The sequence below is a fragment of the Rhinolophus sinicus genome, chromosome 17 (assembly GCF_057876585.1).
Source record: "Rhinolophus sinicus isolate RSI-liver-muscle chromosome 17, RSI-T2T, whole genome shotgun sequence".
Taxonomy (NCBI): Eukaryota; Metazoa; Chordata; class Mammalia; order Chiroptera; family Rhinolophidae; genus Rhinolophus; species Rhinolophus sinicus.
Window position 1 is genome coordinate 169,186,137 of NC_142517.1, and position 26,278 is coordinate 169,212,414.

A 26,278-nucleotide genomic window follows, 5' to 3' on the forward strand; every position below is an offset into this window, starting at 1 on the left:
TCTTTTGTCCTGCTGTGCTTATATAATGAAAGCAGACTGGGATTTCAAACAGTTAATTGCTTCGTCCCAGAACTAACTCAACTATCCAAAATGCTGAGGGAGTACTCAAACTAATGTCCAGAGTTAACACAAAATATTTTTTAAAAACCATTTTACGGTGCTATAGTTGACATACAAAAAGCTGTACAAATTTACTGCATGCAACTTGATGAGTGTGGAGATAAGTATACTTCTGTGAAACCATCACAGTCATCTATGCTATAAATACATCCTCCACCTCCAAAAGTTTCCTCCTGCCCTCTTAATTTATTATTATTAATTATTATTTTTGTGATAAGAACATTTAACATAAGACCTACTCTCTTAGCACATGTTTAATTACACAATATAGGCTCTGTGCTTTACAGTAGATCGCTAGGACTTATTCATCTTGCATAACTGAAATTTTGTAAGAGGATAAAAAAATATTTCCCCTAAAACCAAGATATAGGAGAAATTCCTTTTGTTAGTTATGGTTCAACAAGTTCCAGTTGGTTTCAGATTTTTATAATCATCATTAATTTAAGCAACACAGTTGAGCACCAACTATGAACCAGTTACTAACCTAAGCCCTTGAAATATGAGATGGAATTCACTTTGCTTGCTCATAGTTTACAATAATATTTTGAAATAATAACTATTATACAGGTATGAATAAAATTCCCAAAACAATTCAAAGGGAAGTAAAGTACAGCGACAGGCATATGAGAAGTCACCACATAATCATGAAACCACTAATTCCAGGGAAACAAACCTATGGAAAGACAGAGAAATGGCAGAAGACAAAGTTTCAGGTTAGGAGCAAATTGTGAAAGGCATTGTAGACCAGATTGAGTAAACTGGGTCTTATTCAATAGGTAATAGGGAGTCAACTGAAGCATTTAAGTACGGTAATATAGTACTGTCATATTTGGTTTTTGAGAAAAGTAACTCTTTTGATAGAAAGGAAGCCGAAGAATTCCAAGGAGACTATTGACAGAGAAACCATATAAGAATTGGCTTAGATGATAGGGATAGATAATAATAAATTAGCTAAATATTCTATCATTGAACATTTATTTTTCCCATACTTTGTGGCTTTGATTTTATTTGACAAATAGTGGGAATGTAGAGAATATCAGTTGTTTTAAATATTCTATAATTATTATATTTTGTAGAAAATTACATTTGGCAGGCCCTCTCCAATTAACCAAAGTTTATGCACAGGTTTTATTACTCTTATGAGGAAACTATTTGAGGATATTTGAAAACTGTCCCAACTGATTGCCCATAAGTCAATAATGACAAATAAAAATTTTAAAAAAGGAGGAAAAAACATAACTGGATTAAATCAACAGTACATTTTTCTTACACACCCAATAGAATTTTAATTACAAAAACACATTGCTTTAACCTTATCAAGATTGTTCTAATTCTTGAATCAAACTCCATAGGACATCTCTTAAAATGTCACCCCTTCTAAGAATTTGCCACTGTCTAAGAATTTGTAATGGTAATATACTTGTATTTTGCCTCTTCTTACTCTTTCTATGTTTACAAAGTTTGGATCAAAACAATACTTTCTTCTTCTTCCTTATTCACATAGCCTATAACTCTAGCATAAGAAATAAATTTATTTTGCTATATCATTTCCTTCACTGAACTTTACATTAACAGAATCAAGTCTTAGTTAATAGTAACAGTGAATAGAAGAATGGAAGAATTTTCATGTTAGTCAATTTTTCAACTTTTTATTGAAGTACAACATACATGCAGAAAAAGTGCACAAACGTTGCTACAACTTGATAAATTTTGACAAATGCACACATCATTGTCACCAGCATCAAGATCAAGAAACAGAAGATTATCAGGACTACAAAAGCTCCACTTATGCCTTCTCTCAGTGCTTACTCAACCCTCCAATGAGAGTAAGCATTACGTGACTTCTAATACCATAGGTTAATCTTGTCTGTTTTTGAATTCATACAAAGGTACTCTTCTGTTTGGCTTCTTTCATTCAGCACGATGATTGTGAGATTCATTTATATTGTTGCTTGGGATGTAATCCATTTCCACAATTTATTGGACATTAGGATGGTTTTCAGTTTAGGGCTATGAGAGGTAGTTCTTCTATGAAGATTCTTGTATATGTCATTAGGTGAGTATGTGTGTGCATTTCTACTAGGTAATTCCCTAGGAGTTCAATTGTTGAGTTATATAGGATGCTTATGTTCCCAGCTTTAGTGTGCTTTATTTGTATCATTAATTGAGTGTAAACAGAAGTGGTTTCTCACAAAGACTGACTACATATGGGGCCCACTACATAATTTACAGGACAAAGGCAAAATAAAAATATAGGATCCCTTTTTTAAAGAGCAGAAAAAAATGCAGTGAGAGGTATAAAATATTTGCCTTTTTCCCATGATTTCTCTTGGCTTGTCATGATGATTTTTAATAGCCATATAATCAGATTCTAAGTAAAGGAAAGAAAAAGTTTAACATTTCATCATGAATTTTACTGTTTATATCTATGTTATGCCATGTTAGTTTTAAATTCAAATATAAGAGCCTTCGATTCATATACAGAATCATAATCCTTATGAAATCAAATCCACAAAATTGCATAATCCTTATTTTAGAGGGTGCCTTGAGCTGGCCTGAACCGACACAAGCCACACTAAGGAAGGTTGGAAATAGGGAGAGGGGTCCCCAGACACAGAGCTAGCTGAGGAAACACTCTGGAGTACAAGATTCTCAATTAAGTGCCAGCCCTCACAAGCAAGCAGGGGGCCACCCCACAGCTAGATCAGGTGTGTGCCCAGGACTGAAAAATGCCAGGTTCCTCCTTCCACCAGCTGTTGGAACAACATGCCAGGCCCCAGCTAGAGGTGGGCTCTGGGGAAACACCTTCCCTTTTCATGAGCCTACTGCCCCAACCAAGTGTCTTTAAAAATGGGCTCTGTTGCTGCTAATCCAGTTGCTACCACATCCAATTCCAAGACTTTCCCAGCACCAGACCCCAACCCTCCTCACCCCTATGCTTATGTCCAGATCTCTGCCAGTGTTGGAGGCAGTGAGCTGAACTTGGGCCTCTTTTTGCTCCTATCCTCACTTAGTAGATACAATGGGTTGTCTCCTTCCACCCTCTGAAGGCAGCTGTGTCATGGGCCAGGGCAGGGAGAGGGAAATGAAAAGCCAGGTAGAACCTGGACCCCAGGAAACAGAGTGGTAACCACAAAGTTGGTGCCAGGCATCACCGTGAACGAACCTAGGCTCCAAACCCCTGGGTCATGTGCCATCGTCCCGTGGAGCTTACAAAATAGGAGCTAAAGGATACATTTTTATAAGACTTAAGATGTCAGCAGCATGGTTTTAAATCAAGTGTGAGGCCCTTTTGAGCCCAGAGCCTGGTGTGACTACACAGGTTGCAAACCCATGAAGCCATCACCAGGCAATACAAAAATGGTCACTGACACAAGGAGATGCCTATAAAAGAGAATGCTTGTGGTAGATACTTTATATCTTCTTATACCGTCCAGCACTATTTGGAATTATATTCTAATACTAAAATCAGAAACAAACGCATCTTTAAGGTGCAAAAGAAGGAGAAAACATTGTAAAAGACAATATCCAGAGAGAATGAAAAGATAGTGAAAGGAAAGAGAAAGTATCATGGCTTGACCAGACAGAGGCTAGGACAAGAATTTCTTTTAAAAAAGAGAGAGCTAAAAAATAGCAAAAGCAAGCAAGCAAGAAGTCAAGTTCAAGGAGATTGGCTAAGATAAGAAGGGCAGGAAAATTCCAGAGCTCTTGGAAGTCAAGCATGTCCTTAGAAAACACACAATAAATGATTTTGAATTGAAGTTCTACATGTCAGAGATTCAACCAAGAAAAATACCCAAAGTAAGATTGGTGAGCTCTCAGCAGAGGCTACTTGCATTATGACTATGTACAGTGTTTAATGGTTGGAGGTAGGTGAAGTTAGACCTACAGATATTAACTACAGCTACAGAGTTTTAAGACATTTAGGTGAAATCTGCTCTTCCTGAGGGAGAATTTCTGAGATCACATGAGTATGAAAAATATGAGAAGGAAAACATATTATGGCAGAGGAAGTAAATGGTAGCTATTATCGTCAACAGGCCAGTCCACCCTAAGGAAAACAGACATGGAGAAAAAGCTCATGCAGGGACTAGAAAAAGATTCTAATTAACTTGGGCATGGAATTCTGGCATTCTAGGTTTCTCAAATGTGGTCAAGAAGAGAAGCATGTACAGATGCCAAGAGGATATTATCTCTGTGGATTCCTTAACCTGTGATTTCAGCATGGGCAAAGAGAGGAAGGCCAGACAGAGACCAGGGCAAAGGCCTCCAGTACCCACCTACCCCCACGTGGTCCCTACCCCCACGACCACCAATATTACCATCACCAGCTGACTCACCCATCTGTCTTTACTCCCTGCCTTATAACATTCTGATCTGGGGTTTTCCTTATCCCAAGGAACGGCTCTGATTGTTACCATTCTATAGATTGTATAGCTTCATTTTCCTTTCATAAATTACAACAAATTCAAGGTTGCAGTGAAGGATGTTTTTTTTGCTTTTTCTTGTTTCAGCAATATTACTAAGCACACTGAGCAACAGAATATGTTCTTCTCAGGATAATTTGAAGAAAAAATGCATTTGAAATAAGTAGACCCTGTCTTCTAGGGACTCTAGAAAGGATTGCATTAAAAGTCTGACATCTCCTAGCACCTCCTGAGTACTATAGAAAATTTTTCCCTCTTAGTTCACTGCTTCTTCAATGTATCCAGCTGTTTCTCAAAGTAGGCATCAAAATTTCATTTTTTTCAATAGTTGTTAATGTTGTTAAGTGGGTAGATCTTCCAACACAATGACAACGGCCAGAGTTAGGGATAGATTCTAGACACTTGTTTCTCCCTGAATGTCTCAAATTGATGAAATCCAGTATCTTAGATAATAAATTTGAAAATTTCAGGGTGATTGGCCGCATTTGGAAGATATCTTTTAGACCCTGATTATCAAGTGGAGGGAAAATCAATACCAGCTTAAAGTATAAAAACTAAAGAAAGCAGTGAATGGGAGATGAAAATATCCTACAGGGTGAGATTAAAGAGTAAGCCATTTTTCCTCACAAATCTGGAAGGCTTTACCATGCATGCTACAAACGAATAATTTCATATGAGGTATTTCAAGTGTCAGAGTTGGCACCTCACACTAACAGTTTATGATCAGTCATGGCCATCTATTCTCACTTTTGAAAGTAAAATCACAGCCGGGACCCTGTCATCCTGTTCTGTTGTGTGCAGATAAACTTTATGGAGCCTTACAAGTTTATTTTTTTAAGGCAATGAATCTGAACCATAATTAATGTTAACAATTTACTTGATGCTAAGGTCCTAGGAAATAATCTCGATTAAGAAGGGAAACTTGTTAAGTATATAATTTGTCACATACACATTCAGTTAGTCATATGTCAAAAAATACAAGAAATATGGACACATACCTACCTAAAATAGGGTTATGCATGTCAAAACATTTACAATATGATAGGGTCTTCCATGGGTCTCTAGCATTCCTTCATGCCCTGCTAGGTGTGCCAAGACTCTTTACTCAAGCATTTCTCAGGTTGTCTTTGCAATAAGCAACCTTGAGAGATGAAGTCATGCCTCTGTTTGGGACAAAGAGCAGGCTTGCCTACAGTTTGCTATATAAATGTGTGCTCCCCAAGCTCAATGTGCTTCAGCTGTGATGCAAAGTCACTGCCTGGGCAGTGTCCATTTGAGTCTATATTATGTTGCTCCTATGGGACGTGGGAGCAAGAATAGCAGATGCATATGCTGGTACTCATGCTACTTACAGTGCCCTGAGTGATAAAACTTTTTGCTTCTGACCCAGGAGTCTCATGTCTCTGCCAGCCATCTATGAAGCAGTAATAGGCTAATTTATTAGGTTGTAATTACGGATAAATCTATTCTAAGACAAAGTGCTCAAATATAAAATACTGCAACAAAATTAAAATGGGATGTCCAAATAGTCAAACTTTACATTTCACTTCCAAGGAAAATTGAAAGAAGGAAATTAACCTAGGAAGAAAGGAAAGAAACTATTTCACAGACATCAAGACATTGAACTTACTGTAAAGTAATAATCAGCCCTTAAAAATGGTTAATTTACCTTCTAATTGTGTATGTGTTCTGCCCAGTTGCCAGCTGGATTAAAGAAGTTGCTTACAAGAGTTGACTTGAGATATGGCAGAAAGCATTTATTTTAGGTAAGATTTTGTAAAAAGCACAAAGATGCTACATTCAATTCAGCAGTGAATACATTTAATTTTAAGTCAAGGAAACCATTAGCCAATTCTGCTTCTCAAGTGAGAACTTTAAAATCATCTTTAAAAATCAGCAATTTAACCTAGTGTTTCTCAAATACAGGAAGTATAAATTAATCAAAATTTAATGGTTAATAGCATATTTCATATGGACTGGGCCTAAGACTTACAATGAGATAACTATAAACAATAGTTAAGTATGAACATCTACATAGGCAAGCATGCACCCTGACATCTACTACCACAATTACGCGTATATATGGAAAAGTCACATGTATCTTAAAACAAACACTTGCTAATGGCCATAGTAGGCACATTGAGTTCAATTATGCTTCTATTTCACCTGTTTTCTACAAGTTAATCAGTTAATTATTTAAACTGTCAGCATTTATCAATACAGTAGTAGCCTAACTGTATTTTCTAAATCCAGAATTCTTTGGTGTCAAATGAGTATTACGGAAATCAAACATACTTATGGAATGCAAAGGTAGGCTCACTTACTAACTTACATAAATATTTAATATTAACCCATCTTTCTCATACACACAAGAAACATAATGCAAGTGAAATGTATATATGTGAATACTCTACAGCCAGTTATATCAAGAGCTGAATCACACTGAAATAAATATGGATAACCCTATCTTTAAGACAGTAACATATCCTGACAGTAAAAAATGAATCAATTCCTGAATTTGTCTTGGTACTCATAGCACAGGGAAGATGATAAGTGTAACTATGTAAGTATATAGTATATTGTAAAACTTTAGAGTAACGTAATTGTCATTTTAAAAAGTAAATTTTGTTCTGATTTTTCTTGTTCTCCTTGTTTTTCTTGTTCTCCTAAATCTAGACTTTAAAAAATGAAATTGTAAAGCTAAGAAACAGTCAAAGGACTATTTCAATCATTTTTGAATGACTAGATTTCATGTCTATATGTTTTATGTGCCTTTTATTATAGGTATATACCATCCTCATCTGAATTTTACATGTATCTATTAATACTAAAATCATTGCTATCAAATTCAATTGCCTAAGCCACTTATTTCTTAAAAATAATTTCATGGTAAATTTTTTTTTTCAAAAGGTTTTAATGAAGGGAGAGTTTTGGCAGCAATGCTGTTTCTATGACAACTCTTGAATTCAGTGAAGTTCCTTTCATGTAACATTCAAAATGAACAATTCTAGTTGAGAACACATTTAAATGTGTTAGGTTTTGATTAAAATTATTCTCCCCCTAAAAATGATCTGTTCGCAAAATTTTCAAGTTGCATTGAGTCATAGGGGTTTGGAGAGAAACTAAGTTTACCAAAAATTTTATAAAGAGTAGTTCAAATTTCAGGATAAGAAGTCCCAGTTGGATAATGTCTAACATGTAAGGGTTGCACAATTTGAAAACAATTAAAGGTCAGTTTGATTGTAACAAGATCTTTTAAACTATCCTGCTGAGTGTTGACATTACGAAATAATTGAACCATACAAAAATACAAAGATATTTTACAAAATTGCTGAAATTCCAGAAACAGAAGACTTGAATAGCAACTATGGAATGCTTTGGTAGCACAATAGGCTACAGGGCAAAAAAACAAAAACAATAGATTACATGCCCTTGGGTATATATAGTATCTTAAATACCTTCTTGCATCTGTGCGATAAGGAAAAATAATATCTTGAGGATTTTTATTAATACTAATGAATAATTATTAATTTATCAATACTAAAATAGAAATTTCTCCTTTACTTCTTATAATCTAATCATTTTTATGATAAATGGTTCTTATGAAATGATGGCTCATTGAGTTACTGAGAGAGGACATAGAGAGAGAGCAAGAAGGAAATTAGAGACAGACAGAGAGAGAGAGAGAGAGAAATGAGAAAAGAAAGATCAGAGAAAGAAGAGAACTAACAGTCTTAATACTTAGATGATATCAACACTTTCAATCATCCCAAAAATCAGTTCATTGCTTTAAATAATATTAATGTATATAGGAGAAAAGCTTTAAAACATTACATACGTTATCACAATTTCACTGGCCTTTCTTTAGACTAGGAAGTCAATCTACAATATTAAAACACTAAGCCATACTGAATTATATTGCCAACAAGCTTTTCAATATTGCAGAAAGTTTGTTTTTTTCTTTGGCTACCAGGATCATTATGACTTAAATGGGGCTATTACCAATTCACATACATATCAAATTGCAGTAGAAATAATTAACATTAATAACACCCTGGTAAAAAGACTTATGAGAAGTTAGAATGTTTGTACATATATTCCTTAATGTTTTCTGAAATTGAACTAATTCAAATTAAAAAGACAAAAGTAAAAACTAATATTTCTTTCAAATTCATATTATACGCCCAATAACCTCTCAAGACACTTTCTCCAAAGAAAAGCTGTAGGAGTCTTTAACATGTTTCTGCACTATGAGCTTTCACTTGGCATTTGAAGAGATGATACATACTTAAGTACCCCACAAAGATTACTCTTTTCAATAGAGTTCCATAATAATGCTTTATTTAAAAATCTAAGCAAAAAAATATAACCCCTAAGAGTTAGAATGCATTATTACAGTGTCCATTTTGTATCGCAGCTTCTAAGTTGCTTTGGAGTCTGGAAGCAACTAGCTTTAAACTAACTTTTATCTAAGTAATGTTAGGTTCCAGACTTGATTTTAATTTAAATTGCTCCATTGTTCATTTAAAAGACAGCTCCATTGAGTTAAGTACATGCACTAAAGAAGTAAATTGAATATTATCAGATCATAAAATATTAGATTTCTAAGCAGGTTGTCCCAAGGCCGCATTCGGCCCCACAGTTGCCTGAGCTCTAGAATTCTAGATCAAAGGAGACAGAAGTAGGATAGGCCTTGGAAACTTTCACTATGATGATCAGTATTGCAGTTCTTACCTCTAGTGAATAGAAATGTGTTGGTTGCCTCTCAGCCATTTCTTTTTTTTTTTTTTTTTTTTTTTAATAAGGACTTGCTTTTTTTTTGGGGGGGGTGGTGAACAGTGTATACTTCCAGGACTTTTTTTCCAAGTCAAGTTGTTGTCCTTTCAATCTTAGTTGTGGAGGGTGCCATTCAGCTTCAAGTTGTTGTCCTTTCAGTCTTAGTAGTGGAGGGCGCAGCTCAGCTCCAGGTCCAGTTGCCATTGCTAGTTGCAGGGGGCACAGCCCACCATCCCTTGCGGGAGTCAAGGAATCCAACTGGCAACGTTGTGGTTGAGAGGATGCGCTCCAACCAACTGAGCCATCCGGGAGCTCAGTGGCAGCTCAGTTCAAGGTGCTGTGTTCAATCTTAGTTGCAGTGGGCGGGGCCCACCATCCCTTGCGGGACTCAGGGAATTGAACTGGCAACCTTGTGGTTGAGAGCCCACTGGCCCATGTGGGAATCGAACCGGCAGCCTTCGGAGTTAGGAGCATGGAGCTCTAACCGCCTGAGCCACCAGGCCGGCCCCTCAGCCATTTCTTAGTCATCTTCCTTTTCCCTCATAATTGCTTGAATTTCCCAGCTGTGTTTTGGGTGTACATGACTCAACAATTCCATACTCAGAGTTATCTTTTCAAGGACAGATGTGATGATGTCACCTTTTCATGTAAATCCTTTATTGGCTTCCTAGAGTTCATATGTTCATGAAAAGCTATGGCAGCCTGATCCTAATCTTCCTTTCCAGACTCATATCCCTCAACTCAGCCATTCCCTCCCTGGAGGACACCTAACCAATCACCATTTCTTAAATCTATATTTTCATATCCCCAGTCCTTTGCTCATGCTCTTTCATCTTCATGCTTTCTAAAATCTTAATATGCTTTCAGGTAACCAACCTCCTCTTTGGAATTTGGTCTGATTTACCTAATTAAAAAAAATCTTTCCTCCTTTGATTTGTGCTGCAGTGATGACTTCTATCCCTTAACATCTCCACTCCCTAATCATCATCTTTTCATCTGGTATCATCTCTGTGCCTCCTGTAGCACTTTGCTCATATTTATATCATAGTACTTACTGCACTGTACTGTAGTGTATCTGTATTTGGAGTTTGCTGTTTTCCTAATACACTGAGTTTCTTGGCAGCAGGGATATTCTGTTAACAGCATTAGCATTCATTGAGGGTATAAGAAGTGAGTGCCAGGAATGATTGTATGCACTTAACATGCATAAACCCATTTGATTCTCTTAACACCCATAGGAGGTTGGATTATTATCATCATGTTTAAAATGAGGAAATAAGGCAGAAAGAAGTTATTTCTTCAAGGCTTTGTTTCTTGTTACTGTAAGAGGCAATATTCAAACTAGGGCCATCTGACTCCATAACCCTTGTTCTTAACCAATTCCCTACACAGCCTTCTTTCTCTCTCTTTGTCTCTCTCCGTCTCTCCCTCTCCTTCTCCCTCTCCCTCTCCCTCCCTCCCTCTCTCCTCTTACCTCTCCTTCTCCTCCTTCCTACATTTCTTCCTTCCTGTATTTTTTTTTCTTTTTGACTATTCAGTGCTTATTATAGTTCCTAACATGCAGCTGTGCATGTTTCTTGAGCAAATTAATTAACTTGTTTGAACGTGTCCGAGTAGCTATTGGGGAAAGGCAGGCACAATGTCTTCCCAAACAAAGTCTCAGAAAGCTTAATAAATCTAAGTTAAATTAAAATAAACAGTTCTGTTTCCTTAGTTTGAAACTGATGATAATCAGAATCCATTTGAAGCAAAATTTAAGTACTCTTTCAGAGCACACTAACTCATTTCATTTAGAATTTTTTAAAGGCAAAGCAAAAATGAGCATGTTAAAACTTGTAATAAATAATGGCAATAAACCCCTCCATCCTACATTTGAAGGGTTTTATTGAGCAACTTTATAATGTAAAACCGCTTTTAGAGATGACAAATTTACAAGCTTTCAGCTGACACATCAATGGCTAATGTAAATGACTTTTTCAGATTGAATCAGTTTCTGGGTCTAAGGATTCAGATGCCTGAGTTTGTATCTGTACTAATACATTTCCCTCAGTTCAAAACATCATATTTATGCATCAGAAAGATTACTGATGTCATTTGAATGAAGTATTTTTTATTTGACGTCCATGTCAGCATAATAATTGAGTAGTTAAACTCTGTATCGGGTTGTATGTCACAGACACACTTTATACTGCTGAGAATAAAGCTCCCAGCAGTCAAGAAAAGTAACAGGGGAAAGGTTACAGAAGGCATTTTCCCATGAGCTTTTATTCCCTGCATTCATAAACCTTCCTGTCTGAAACTCAGATGGTCCCGCCACACCAAAAATTACCCAGCAAAGAAGGGGAGCCTTATCCTGAAAATGCCAAACAATGACATGTTTATTTAGCTTTGTTGCTTGAAGAGGGTCCAATGATTTTATACAGTTCAAGCCTTGAATTCCTAAATTCTATGCAGTCTTCAACGTGGAATCCAAACACCATGAAGGAAGTGTGACAGAAGTTTCAATGCTGCATTCCTCTTTCTCCCAGGAACTGTCACATGAAGCTTACATGTTTAAAATGCATGACTCTGGGCTCCTTTTCCTTCCTGATTACATGGATTCCAGACACTGACTTTGACACTGTTTGGGAACACTTCACATAGATACCACTTCTGGGGAAGACATGATGAATGACTACAACATTTCCTAGTACACATTTGTTTGTGATTAATCTTAGATTTTATTATCTGACGTAGAAGAATTGTTGTATTTTACATTTTAAAATATTAATTTTTTTTTATCATGAACTTTTACATTTCTACAACCCCATCCATCACTCAGAGAGTGAGGCAATAGGATTTGGCAGATATCCCAGTTTTATCTAACTTGGTTTAGAAGCTAACTATAGAACACTTTGGGAGGCACTGTGGGGGCAGCTGAAAAACTTCACCAGAATACTTTCTGAATTGCAAGACCAAACATAGGGGTAGAAGGATTCATTAATTTTATTGTTTATCTCAGTACGAAGCAGGCTTTTTTTTGGTTTTTTTTTGTCTAACTTAAGGTTGATTTAACCATTAGGCACACGGACAAAGGGCCTAGGGCCCATTATCAATTTAGAGACCTATGGAAATATTCTAATTTTCATTTCCTTTAAAACATGAAGAAAATTTAAATATAATAGTAAACCATATAATGAATCTCACCTGGATTGTTTGTCCCCCCCTGTGGAGATAGGCGCCCATGGAGGCAAAAGTTCCCATGGCTCAAGAAATTCATAATGCAGTCCTGAACTTAGTAGGTCTTTTGCTGAGTGGATTCTTGTTAAGCCTCAAAATACTACTGTGGTTTTCAGAGAAAAATCCCTAGACTTGTAAATACTCCTACGTCCTGGGTCCACAAGTTACAAGTTTTGAGAATTGCACAAATCACTTAACCTTCTCTACCTTCAGTTTCTTTACTGATAAACAGGAATAATAATTGTAGGGGTTCAGAACAAGTCTCCCCAGTAAATGCCACTTTGGCCTGGGGATTATTTTGAGCTTAAGACAATTGAGGCCCAAAAGACTACAAAAGAGCTTTTACCTCCCCTTTAACTGGTGAAGAATTTAGAGGGATTGGTCCAGGAAGAGAACTATCACCAGAGATGATTGCAAAGAATATGAGTAAGGTGTCATAGATTTGGGTGGGGTGAACTTATCAAGGCCTGCTTTTTCAAAGTCTTCTATGTGCCCCAGTCTCTGCATAGCACAACAAACATATGTTTACCAAATATTTGCTGTTCCATCTTCCCATAATTTGTTTTCCTCACTTGGAAGTTCCACATCTGCTTCTCCTTAGCTCAGAATAGCATACCGTGTTTTCCCAAAAATAAGACCTAGCCGGACAATCAGCTCTAATGTGTCTTTCAGAGAAAAAATTAATATAAGACCCGGTCTTATATTATATTCTATAAGACCCGATTTTATTTTATATTATATTATATTATATTATATTATATTATATTATATTATATCATATCATATCATATCATATCATATCATATTGTTATATAGTAAAATAAGACCAGGTCTTATATTAATTTTTGCTCCAAAAGACGCATTAGAGCTGATTGTCCGCCTAGGCCTTATTTTGGGGAAAACACGGTATAAACCTTGATTACTTGACTGCCTGTAAGCCTCATATTCTTATGGAGCCCCCCCCCCATATGTATGAAATTAAATTTGATTTTATCCTGTTAATCTGTCTCATGTCAATTTAATTCTTAGACCAGCCAGAAGAACCTAGTAGGTAGAGGAAAAATTTTTCCTCCCCAACATAATAATAATGGTCTATGTATTTGGTATTCTTTTAGGTACATTGCAAGGATTATCTCATTTTGTCCTACAACAACTTGGAAAAGGGTTGAGCTGCATGAGGTAGACACTGCAATCACCATTATACACCGGCCTAAACAGAAGATCAGAGGGCTGACCTGACTCCCCTACGTATCCACAATTAGTGGTAGAGCAAAAATCTGAATCCTGTCTGATTTGAACACCTGCATTCCTTCCAGAGTCATTGTGAGGCTCAAGAGACAAAGGAAGTGATTTCTAAATACCTACGTATCATTTAAATGTATTTAACTGCAAATGATGACATTTGCTATTGCTAACATTTTTTCCCCCAAAAGCATTTTTTGATCCAAATATGAAAGCTGTACTTAGATGAAACTACTTGTCCTCTAGGTTTTATTCAAACTCATGAGAGGGTAACAAAAACCTAAGTACTTTGGGATAAGAAAAATACAGGAACTGTCAGATTTCCTTTATATACACACAGACATACACACAGTCAATCTCACATATGGGTATATGCATATATATGTTATTTTAGTCATACACATTTATATAGTATGAAGATATTGCTGGTAAATTATTAAATTTAACTTAAGTTTTAAATTGTTCAAAAGACAGTTGTGTCTTTTAAAAACCAAATGAATTCAGCAGGAAACACAGTCTCTTTAGAAGTAAAATGCTTCAGAACCACGTCATTCTTTTCTTCACGTGGAAATTTTAGTTGGGAAAGGGCAAGTAAGGCTCTCACAGAGAAGATAAAGGAACTAAAGTTATTCCAACCTTTTGTGGTTAAAGAAGTTTCCTGCTTTTCCCCAAGTACCAAATTTCCCAGTTGAGGGGAGAGCAGAATTCCTCCAAAGCAAAAGGAACAGTTTCAATTGCAGGTCAGAAGAAATCCCATAGAATAGAACCCTAGAATGTTAGTTGTGGAAAAGACGCGGTTTAACATCTGTTCTCTCCTCATTTTATGAAAGAAAGCCAGGCTGGTGAAATGATTTGAGCAGATTAGTGACAGAATCTGTTTGCTACTCTTGTACTTCTTTCATAATAAAATGAGAAGTATTAGTGAGAAAAACATGCATTCATTCTGCAAATCAAGCCAGAACACCAAAAAAATGACACATCGAGAGACTTAGTCATGAAAGGAGGAAGCCCCCCAGGATTTTATGTGGCGTAAACATGCACAACTTTATTAAGAATTATTGAAAACATAGTGGTGTCAGCAGTAGCGTAGCCATCTCACAGCAAGACAGAAATAAAAGGTGACCAACTGTCCAAGTTCACACAGGGTTGAGAGATTCCCAAGACACAGGATTTTCAGTGCTAAAACTGAGGAAGTCCTAGGCAAACCAGAATGAGATGCCACAGAAAATGTTCTTTAAATTTTCAATTGATATATTTACCTTCCTTTCATTTTCAAATTTGTCTATAGAGAATGTGCTTGTTGATGCTGAATAACCATACAGACACACGCACACACATCCCTCTACAGAACAGAGGGATGAAAATAAGATAAAAATCACTACTTCAAAGACATTATATTCTAATGGGGGAAGAAAAACTAAAAAAATAAAAAATAAAACATAATAAATAAAACAAGTATAAAATATGTTAGGACATTCTAAGTGTTATTGAAAAAATAGAGTTGTTCCAGGGCAGGAACATTAAGTAGAATGCTCAGGGAAAGCCTCACAAAGAAGGTGACATTTGAACTTGGACTTAAGAGTGAGCCCCGTGAAGTACGGGGGAGAAGTGTGTTCCTGGCAGAAGGAATAACACAAATGAGTCTAAGCAGGGAGCAAGCTTTATGTTTTTGAGGAAAAAGGAAAGTCCAGTTTGGGCTGGGAACAGAGTAAAAAGAGAGAAAGCCAGACAGGAAACTTGAATTCTCCAATCCAATTTAGCTGCAGCATGCAATGCTGAGTAGGCAGAGAGTTGGACTGGCAAAGACATTTAAAACAACATTAACCACAGAGAGGTTTTATCAGGAGGATTTGAAACTAATGCCTATAGAGACTAATAAGGCAATGGTCTCACTAAAAGATGTTTATCACAAACTACAGATACAAGAGTTGAGAGGTTTAGAGCTCTGGTGAGCATGTGCAGTAATTACATGATACACACATCTCATGAGTTTTGTAGAGTGAGGAGAGAGAGACGCAGTACCTTTTATGTTTAAAAATGAACATAAATTTCTTTGGAAAATAACTGTTTTATATAGCATGAATAATATTTTATATTTGCTAATAATTTGCTTTATATCTTAATAAGAGGCAACAGTGATATCAATTATACTGATATTAATAAAGAAAACTAATTATATTTCACAAATATGTCTTAAATGTCATAACAGAGAACTAAGCTTGGAGAAAGCATTTCTGATGTAACAAGTGAAATGACTGAAAAGTTAACACTCAAGTTCCAGAACTGAAATATAATTAACAGATGTGTAGGTATTAGCCAGTATTTGGTCTGTGACAGTGATGTGAAGAGCTAGAAATTGTCCTGGGCTATTTGGAATTCAGGAGATGTGATGTAATCCTCAGTTGCACTCTAAATAATTTCAGAAATCTCCTTCACTCTTTATACCACTCCCTTCCTATTTGGAATGTTGTCATGGCTATTAATCAATCTAGTCTTATCTTCTTCACTCCTGTCTTCCAAAGTTATCTTTCCTATTGCAAATATGATCACATGAGCATGTCATCCTATTATTTAAAATTCTTCAGGCCCTCTTCTTCAACTTCAGACTAAATGCTAATCCACTTTGTAGCACAAAAGCCATTCATAACCAGATTTGTCTAGGTCTCATTTCCTGATAATTCTCCATGTGGATTCTACATCTGTTTTCCATTTTATGCCCTCAATAATGCTATTTCTTCTGTCTCATTAGTATGTTTCTCTTATCCTCATTCCAATTATTTCCTCACCTCCATTAATTCTTGCTCAGTCTTCAACTCCTCCATGAAGCTTTCCTTTACAGTGCCCTCCCACCCCACTCCTCCTTTGGGTCTCCAAAGAAGACCCCTTAAGAAGAGCTATCACACTGGATTTTAACAGATGCTTTACTTCTTTACTTCTTTGTCTTGTCTACTAGGCTGAATTATTTGAGCATGAGAGATGAGTCTTATCCATCTTTGTATCACCAGCTCTTAAAACTCGGTCTGGCATCTAAGTAATTCTTGTTAGAAAGATGGAAGAATGGATAGTTTAATGAAGGAATCAAATACTGGACATAATCTTAGGAAACTTAATTTACTTAAACCACAAATTTTTTCATCTATGAAGATATTTTTATTTTACTCTCATTCACTTTAAATATGAAATCTAATTTTCATCAAATTTCCACCACTAGCATTTTCATGAGGGGTAGATGCCTACATTACAGGGTTTGAAATAATAGGCTCATATATTAGCTGTAATTCCTGTAGCAATTTTCTTTGCAACCCCCAAAAATGTTGCAATCATGCATTTTAAAATTTAATTTATAATTATGGAATTAGCACTCAAACCTAAATATTAAGTAATAAAGTAAATAACCACTGGCTTTCAGATTCTTTTATTAGTACCACTCGAAGACCTTTATCACACAAGATTCATAGACTATATTAACTAGTAAAAGTAGAAATCATACCTATTCAAGTTAAAGCTGAAATAGAGACATCTAGCCTTTCCCCGTTATCTTCTTCCCCTACCTTCCACATGTGGGTCTGTAATGTGCATTTGCGGTGTTACTTAAAAATATCTAATTCTGCTTTATGGAAAACAAGACAAAGAAATGGGATAGATGAAACTCAGAAGTATTAAGTATTAAGGCAAGCAACTGGTTTGTGAAACATAGGTAAAATTCATAAGAAGTATGATAGAAAGTAAATTAGTAACTTATAAGATGTAGATATCTATCCATCCTATAGATAGAATAATCAAAGTATATCATAAAAAATGAATGGAATAAACAGGAGTATAACTTAAAGATAGAAAGACCAAGTCACAAGATACAAACCATATCAGCACCAGATTGAAAGGTACATCATTACTAAGTCAGTCACCCATTTACGACACACATCATGGTTCTCTTTAGGTCCCATGTATGTTCTGCCCCACATATGCAGAGAAAAGGTAAGGTTATTCAGCAGTTCATGTGAAAATGACAGCAATTGGCCAGGTCCTGCCTTGAAATACTGCTAGCAGAACAAGAATGTGTTGGCTTCAGGCACCATCATTCCTTGAGTCCACTTGTTCAGTGTAACTTGTAACCACATCTTCAGTAAGAAAGGCTGCTGTGGCAGAGAGACAGAAAGAGAGGCACAACATACAAATGTTGTGCAATAGAGGATTCAGATGGGGATGGTCTTTCCACTTGTCTTGTACACTATTCCAAGTATGTTAACCCATCCTCAACTCTTTCCCTTTGCTTTTTACTGCATTTTCTCATTTGTTCAATAAACTATATTATTCAAGTACCTTTGTTTGGGTCTGGGAGTCTTTCTGTCCTTTCACTCCATGGAATGTTTCTCAGTTAATATGCTTGCATGCTGCTGTTGCCTCAGTGTAATTTTCCACATGACAGGGGCCCCTGAGACCGTTATTTGGAAAACACAGTTATAATGCAATCTCACAAATCAATAAGTGGTAGTCTGGTTTTGTAAGCCTTTCACTAATCTTAACTGCTATCAATCATAGATAATTTATCATGGCTTTTATAGCATTCCCAGACTATATTAAAACACTTTGTTTTTAAAAGATGTACTCTAAATTCTTTTCTAGGAATCTTATCCCTCACAGGAAGTTCTAGTATACAGCTCTGCTATTTCATGAAAGCTTTGTATCAAAATACATCCAACTTTTCTCTCAGCTTTTAATGCTGTCCCTCCGACTTATATACTTTAATATTCTATTAAGGTTGCATCAAAGAAAGAGATATTTTAATTTTCATTCTTCCTGATGAATTTTTAAGATTTTAAAATAAAACACTTTGGAGGTTACTTTTCAAATATATAACATGCTTTTACATCACTGTAAACATAAAATAGACTCTTAGAGTGTTGGTGGACATTGTAGGTTGAATCACACGAAATGGACATTTTTGTAAGTCTGAAACAGCCAAATATTGGAACTTTTATATAATTAAAATTAATTAATGGATCTTCTGTTCTAACTCTTGTCTGGTTTTGGCCCCCCTCAAACACCCTTAATAATTTGCTAGCATATCATTGAGGACTTCTAATATTTCTATTGCCTCTTAAGGCAATTACTTCCATTATTGGAAAATTTTAACTTATGGAAAGTTCTTCCTAATTTTGAGTAAAAATCTGTATCACTATACCTTCAGTTGATGAGTAGGGTGTTTATATTCGTTATCATGCAAACCAGAACTCTTTTGAGAGTGAAATAGGACATTCTTAGGAATTATGGAAGGACATCAGGTGTAAACTGAGACGATGCCAAACAAATAAGCAGGCACAATCATCCTATGTATGAGTCAGGATGAATTCCCATGATTCCTCCTTTATTATTTATCCTTTAAAATAACTGATGATTTCTTCTATAGCTTTTCCTCCTGTGTTCATGAAATTAAATACAACTGCATTTCTTTCCATTATTCCTCTACTGGCGTCACTTTGAACCCTATACATTTAACCTACCTGAGTATAAATATATTAAATATGTATTATAAAGCAAGGAGAATCAAATTAAACTTAGTTAGCTCTCCAATCACCAAACAGACAAATTATAAAACTAATGTCAACATACATCCCTAAAGTAATCTCTAGTTGTAAATCACGGGCTCCTCATGTGCTCCATCTTTCCTTCATATCCACCCTACATTCTTTTCTTTATTCCTCTCTTTCTCTTACCAGTTTCTTGGGCTTGCAATGACAGAAATAATATTGTTTAGATTTGCCTTTGCCTCTCAACATTAAAAATGTCCCGGAATCCTTTTATTGAATATAAATACAAATATCCATTTGCTAATATTCTTGTGTAGAAAACTATTCCTTATTTTGTATTGTCTTCTATGTAACTGTACTAAACTAGTAGCTAAAAAGAGTGCATGGAACTTATTACAGGGTTTTGAACCCATCAGTGGTTCTCACCTCTGCTATTTATCATATTTTTCTTAGGTGAGCAGCCAAATGCTGAAAGATGCTAACGTGGCTGTAACATGCTGGAATTGCCTCCCAAGTACTAAGAGATGTTAATCTGACAATAAACAGTACTATTTAGTGACATCCTGCTGAGGAGGATGACATGAATTCTGTGAAACTGTAATTAGCTTTATAGGAATAAACAGTTCCTCCAGAAAATATAATTATTCCTCCTGTATTTAGTGCTAGTTTGACTTTTTAAAATCCCTTCAAGGGTGACCCCAAATGTTTTAGTGTGAAAGAGCTTGCCTTAAACATAAGAAGTTTGAAAACCACTGTAATAAATGTTTATTTACAGAGTGTGATTGACCAATATAAAAAGATGAGAAAAAAGAGAATGAGAGGTGTGATTCCTATAGGGAATTATGGATGAGCTGACATTTCTGCTAGTGCTGAATCTAAAATCATATTGATTTGTTTAATATCAATATGGCAAATAATAATTTGCCTATTGCTTCTCTTTAAAATTATTATATAACCTTAAAAACCCTAAGCTAGCTGCTCCCCTCATTAACTTCATAATCTATTGTTTTTAAATTCTAAAAATATATTAAGTATTAACAGAATTTTAAAAGTACTATGATGATAGTAAGGAATATGGACACTATGAAATTGAAAGCCCATTTCACATTAAGAGACATTTTAATTATGAGAAGACGATTTGTTTATGTAAAGCTTGATATTGGGACATTGTCCTACCCTTTAATAGAATTATCATTTCCTCAGACTCTATGGGTTACTACGGCATCCTGCTCATATTTGCTTCCACTAATGTTCCTGAGTCTATTAATGTTCAATTATAAAATTGTTTTGATTAGTAGACTTGGCAGTTGTGGCTAATGTGTGATGGAGGGAGCAGCTCCTCAAGTTATCAAAGTGGTATATAAACAGAGTAAAGCATCATTGTCACAAATTCATGTTAAACCATTGTGGGCTTTATTACTATGACAAGACAACCATAAACTTGACAAAATTCCACAAACAATAAAAGCGAATTTCAAGTACTGGTTGACCGTCTTTCTTCAAATTATTATTGGTCACTATGACAAAAAATAGCCTGCTTCTTTTGGTAAAAAATATTTAGTAGTTTATAAGATTTGCAAGTTAGAAAAAAATAAACAATCTTGTTTTACTGTTTCCTTTGATTTGACAATCACATGGAAAAGATAAAAAAGTGTACACACCACCTAAGTATAAATATTAAGACTCATTAAGACAAAAGCTATCTCTTAATGATTTATTATTGATCCTTTTAACTATTTTGTTTCCTGTGACTAGAATCAGATGTAAAATAATTTGCTCCTTTGCTCATAAGGGCATGATATACATGACAAAACTGACACACTTCCTTACCATAATTTCTGTAATCCTTTTATTTCCTTATATTTCTCCTTATCTCCTTATATTTAGATATTTGCTAAAACTTTAGTATCTGTATTAAACATGGGAAAGAAAACTCTGATAAATTTTAAATTATAGTAGTGAGAAATCGTTTTCCGAACAAACCCAGTGAGTGGGACTAAGTCACTTTTTTGCATCCTGGGTACTTAACTTCTTTTTTTTTTTTTTTTTTTGCGCAGCTCACAGTGGCCCATGCGGATATCAAAGATCAAACTAGCAACCTTGGTGTTACCAGAATCCTGCTTTAATCAACTGAACTAACCAGCCACTCCCTGGGTACTTAACTTCTTGATAGAAGGGTGCTGACAAATTAATTCAGCAAAGATAATTCAGGTGTGAAACTACATGTGATGGAAATAGTGGCATTTATGGGTTAGTCAGAGTGAGTTTTCAAAATCCAATTATTCTTTAATATCTTAAAAATTAAACACTTTGTGCATTACACTTTGTCATGCACAAATGCCACAATACATACTAAAAAAAGTTACATCTGATTCTTTCATGATGCTGTCTTACAAATGAAAGTAACGTGAAAATATGTGTCATCATTTTTATTTATTCTCTGCTTTTTCCTTTTCTACTTTTTATTGTAGAAAATTTAAAACACATACAAAACTAGAGCAGTTAGTATAATGAACTCCCATGCACCCACTACTCGGCTTTAGCAAGTATCAACAGTTTGCCAGTATTTCCTCATCTATCTCTACCTTACCAAATTTGTAAAAGTATTTTAAAGCAAATCTCACACCTAATATTACTTTACTTCTTTATTCTTTAAAGGTATCATTTACAGGTAACACTTTTTCCTATAACATGTCCTAATACCATTGTCACATTTTACAATATTACTAATAATTTCTTAATATCATCAAATACCTAGTTCTGCTCACATTTAATGATTTTCTCATACATGTTTTTTTCTGTTTGTTATTTAAATCAGGAACATCCCCGGCCTCCTCCACAGTCTCCTCCAAAAAAACCAAAAAACAAAGGCCACATATTACATTTGACTGATATTGGTCTATTACGTCTCTTTTAATCTACAACAGTTATTCCTCCCCATTCTTTTTTATTCATATGACTTATTTGCTGAGGAAATCATGTCACTTGTCTTACAAAATTCCCACATTTCAGATTTGGATGATTTTCACCTTCTTATCCTCTTAATACTACATTTTTTAAAAAAAGAAGACTATATTGGGGCTGACAGGTTAAATGGTTCATCTGTTGTTGCATGACTAAGTAATAAAAGCATAAGACTAGAACTCAGATTCCCTGTGTTGAATCTAGAGCTTTGTACAGGACGGGGAAGAGGAAGAACAAGAAGTTTAGAGATTGGCAGCTGGGGCGAAGAGCACAGTTATATTAACCAACTGAGTGAACTTAGACCTAAATTCTCTGAGCCTCATTTTCCACATCTGAAAAATGAAAATGAAGATAATTAATCTCTTCTTTACCCCACAAAACACTCATTACATGGTAGCTGCTTTTATATTATTATTTATTTCAAGCTATGTTATTTGTCTGTTTGGAAAAGATGATGTTGTTTTTGATTTAAAATAGCAGCATATTTTGGTTCCTCTGGTCTGGTTGTAAGGAAGTAGAATCTGATCAGCAATTGTTTAAATAGTCCCTAAATCTTTTTGAATGTCAAATCAAGCAGGAACCACTTCCCCATCTTTCTAGCTCAGATTTGATCCATTTCAGCAAGTCTGATTTGACAGAATGTTTAATATTCCTTTCTAACTCTGCATTCTGTCTGTCTCTACCCTAATCTACATCCCCAAAAGACACCCAACAGTGTGCCTAACTCAGTGACCCCATTTTCTCCTTTCACAACACAGAACAATGTACATCATTATTAAGCTAATCTTCTTGATACACTGTTTTTATGCAATAGCTTCTTATCACACGTTTAATAACTGTTTTCACTTTGTTAAAATCTATTTAAATTTAGAGGATATAAAGTAAAATTGTGTTCAGCCTATTTTAAATAGAATTATTTAATTACTTAAAATGTAGCTATAATAACACTATAAGTAAAGTGATCCTTTTCCAGTTTAATAAAAGCATTTATTGGCAAGAGGAAGGGATGCCTTTGCGGTAGTTGCATCTGTACCAAGATTAACTAAAATGAATTTCAGACCTTTGGATTATAACACAAATTAAGGAAACAAAACATCTGATGGAGAAATGGTCAGCAGCATGGTCAATTAAGAGGAGAAAGAAAGGAGACTCAGAAACCAAACTCTGGCCCACAGTTAATGCCTCAAGACCTTGGAGCAGTTCCACTGATATGGTAAGGACTAAAGGTAAATTTAAAGAATAAATTAGATACAATGAGTTAAAATTAAGTTTGGTGTCAAATGAAAGAATAGAAATGGATTCATTACTTGAAATGAAGTTAAGTATGAAGGAACTCTTGGAAATAAGGTTCAGGTTTTCCTCTGACATAAGAAGGAGAAAGAGTGGCTGATTAATTATATAAACTTTGAGCTAGAGATGGATGAAATTAATAGGTTCCATGCCTGAGGGACTATAATTTCTTAAAAGTATGATAATGGACACTTTGTTGAGTGCCAGGTTGAGTTTTGAGGCAAGATTTCCAGGAGTTGGAGAGCAAATGTGAATATGACTGATTAGGAATTAAGAGGGCCATGACTGAAACTTTTCTTTGAGGATGACTGACAATGTCAGACAATGTTTCTTGAGCATCACTTGGGCCAGGAACAAACATGGAGGAAGCTGATGCTTCAAAGAGAGTAGACAAGGCAGAACTCAAAGAATGTGACAAGACTGTTGTTACAGGTGAGGCTACTGTTAAAAAGACCTAAAATGAACTCCGATCATGGTAGGGAGAGAAAGAAAGCCCAGAGTGAATGACAAACTAGGAGGAAGGATAACAGTCAGCACGGGAGCATTATGGAAAACTAGGAAGAACCTCATGGTCATAAGGGAACTTTCAAAATTCAAGATCTCAAAGACAGGACCATGGGAGTCTGCTGCTGAAATAGTGAAGAAGACATTGGATTAGAGGAGATAAAGAGTTTGTTAAATGGATTATCATTGAGAATACTGAAGTTATAATCTTTCGGGAATCTTCAGGGATCTTCCAACAGAGATCAAGAAAAGAAGAAATAGAAGAAAAAATGAAAAGGCTCTGTAAGGCTTACCATGAAGTGGAGGAGCAGAGAGAGAGAATGACTCAAATGAGATGAATTCACACACCTGAGAAATACTAGAGAAAACACTTTCCCAGAGGTACAGGCTAGGCAATAAGTCTTTGCCTATCTACAGTGGCAGCTAGGTAGAATCATAACTTAATATCACTCAATTCTAAAATTATTGAAACACAGAACAACAGTTCCCCCAGAAAAGATGTAAAAAGTAGTTCTAAAATATGCATTATAAACATTTCTTAAATCTAGATTTCTTCCATATTTAAATTATTTTTTTAATACCTACAGGCATCAGTTCCTATTTGGCAGATCAAGATCCTGCCAAGTTTTGTTTTGTTAAGAGAAGAAAAGCAGAAGAAAATTCTCTAAGCAATATTTTATTTGAAATGTTATTTTTAAATGTGGCCATTAGATCTCTTAAGATGAAAACCTGTACTGATAAAAGTTTATTATTAATGGGACTGATAGAGCTGAGCAAAAGGAGAGGACCGCAGAGACAAGATGCCAACAGCTGCAAATAAAAGTATGTGCAAACTCTCCCAACAGTGTCTCCACAGACACCGTGAAATGTTTGAAATAGTGACGATGTGAAAATAGTGACAACAAAGAATTAAACAAGTAATGCGGTTATATACCAGCATCATAGCAGTTCCTAAGTACAAAGGCGGGAAAACTTTCCGAATTGGTGAGAAATCCAGGGCCAGGCAGAATGGGGACAAGAGACACCACCCCACACACGGTCTGGCTCCAGAGAGTAGAAGGTGCAGTATCTCAGAAGATGCAATGCCACAATGTCAGAACCAAATTCAGAAGCTATTCACACTGGAGGACCCATCTGAGCAGCAGTGCAGCACACAGACTAATTTAGGAAAGTGCTGAATGACCGAGAGTAAAGCAGACCGATGGTTATCACCTGGGGAGCATCCCTATAAAGAGAACATGTTCAAAATCTAACATGAAATATAAGACAAGACTCCATTTCCTGGATGCAGGGGAGACTGGACATGGTAGCCCAGAAGCAGGGATGTCACAAGGACAGGGATTGAGGGTGGGAGTAGTATACAGGCCAGGGATCTACTCATTACTAATGAAAGGGGACTAAGGCAAAAGCCCAAGTCCTGTGGACTAGGACACCATGTAGTGACAAGGAGGTATCATTGAAGCTTGGCAGTTTCATAGCCTCACAGAACTGCAGTCACCTGTGGCTGTCAGTGAAGAAGACAAGAAGGAAAATGGCATCACAGGCGCCTGGCTGATTTGCTTGGATCATGCATCCTGCATTTCAGAGTTTAATACTAAACACTGTATTGTAGCAGTAATGGAAGGGGAGCAATTACTATGCAACCTGCCTTTTCTGGGTTGGGACTAAGGTCGGCCTAGTCTGATGTAGCTACTGTCAAGAGGGAAATTTCAAATTTTAATAAAATGGTGGAAGGCAAAGCCAAATGAAGGGTTGATAAAGGAAGGAGAAAAGAGGAGGGCCAAAAACAACAAAAAAATCAACTGTAAATTACTTCTTCCACTCTCTATTAGTAAAGTCACACTCCTTGTTTAAGAACTTGAACAAACTTAATCATTAGGTTATCATTTGCTCATGGTGGAATTACAAACAAACATTCCAAGGGCAGTTCTAAAAACTGTGGTAGAACTGGGTCTTAACACTATAAGCATCCTGACAGACAAAATAAGAAGGGTATTTCATAGACTTTCCTTACAGTGAAAAGCCACATTTCTCATAGAAAGAGTCACAGCCCCCTAGCAATATGAGATACAGAAAGAAAGAAATGAAGATAAAATGTGGTACCTGGTGAGTCGAAAACTAGGTAGTTCTTTTTTTTTTTTTTTTTTTTTTTTTGCCTCACACTTGAGCTTGTTTGAATGCAGAGAAGAAGGAATTAAGGGAGAAACT

The 26,278-nt window shown here is 35.7% G+C and overlaps 1 protein-coding gene across 7 annotated transcripts in view; it reads right to left on the reverse strand.

Annotated features, from left to right (window-relative positions):
• The window catches only part of PDE1A (phosphodiesterase 1A), a 403,166-nt gene that overhangs the window by 170,960 nt on the left and 205,928 nt on the right, over window positions 1-26,278 (reverse strand). The window lies entirely within an intron of this gene.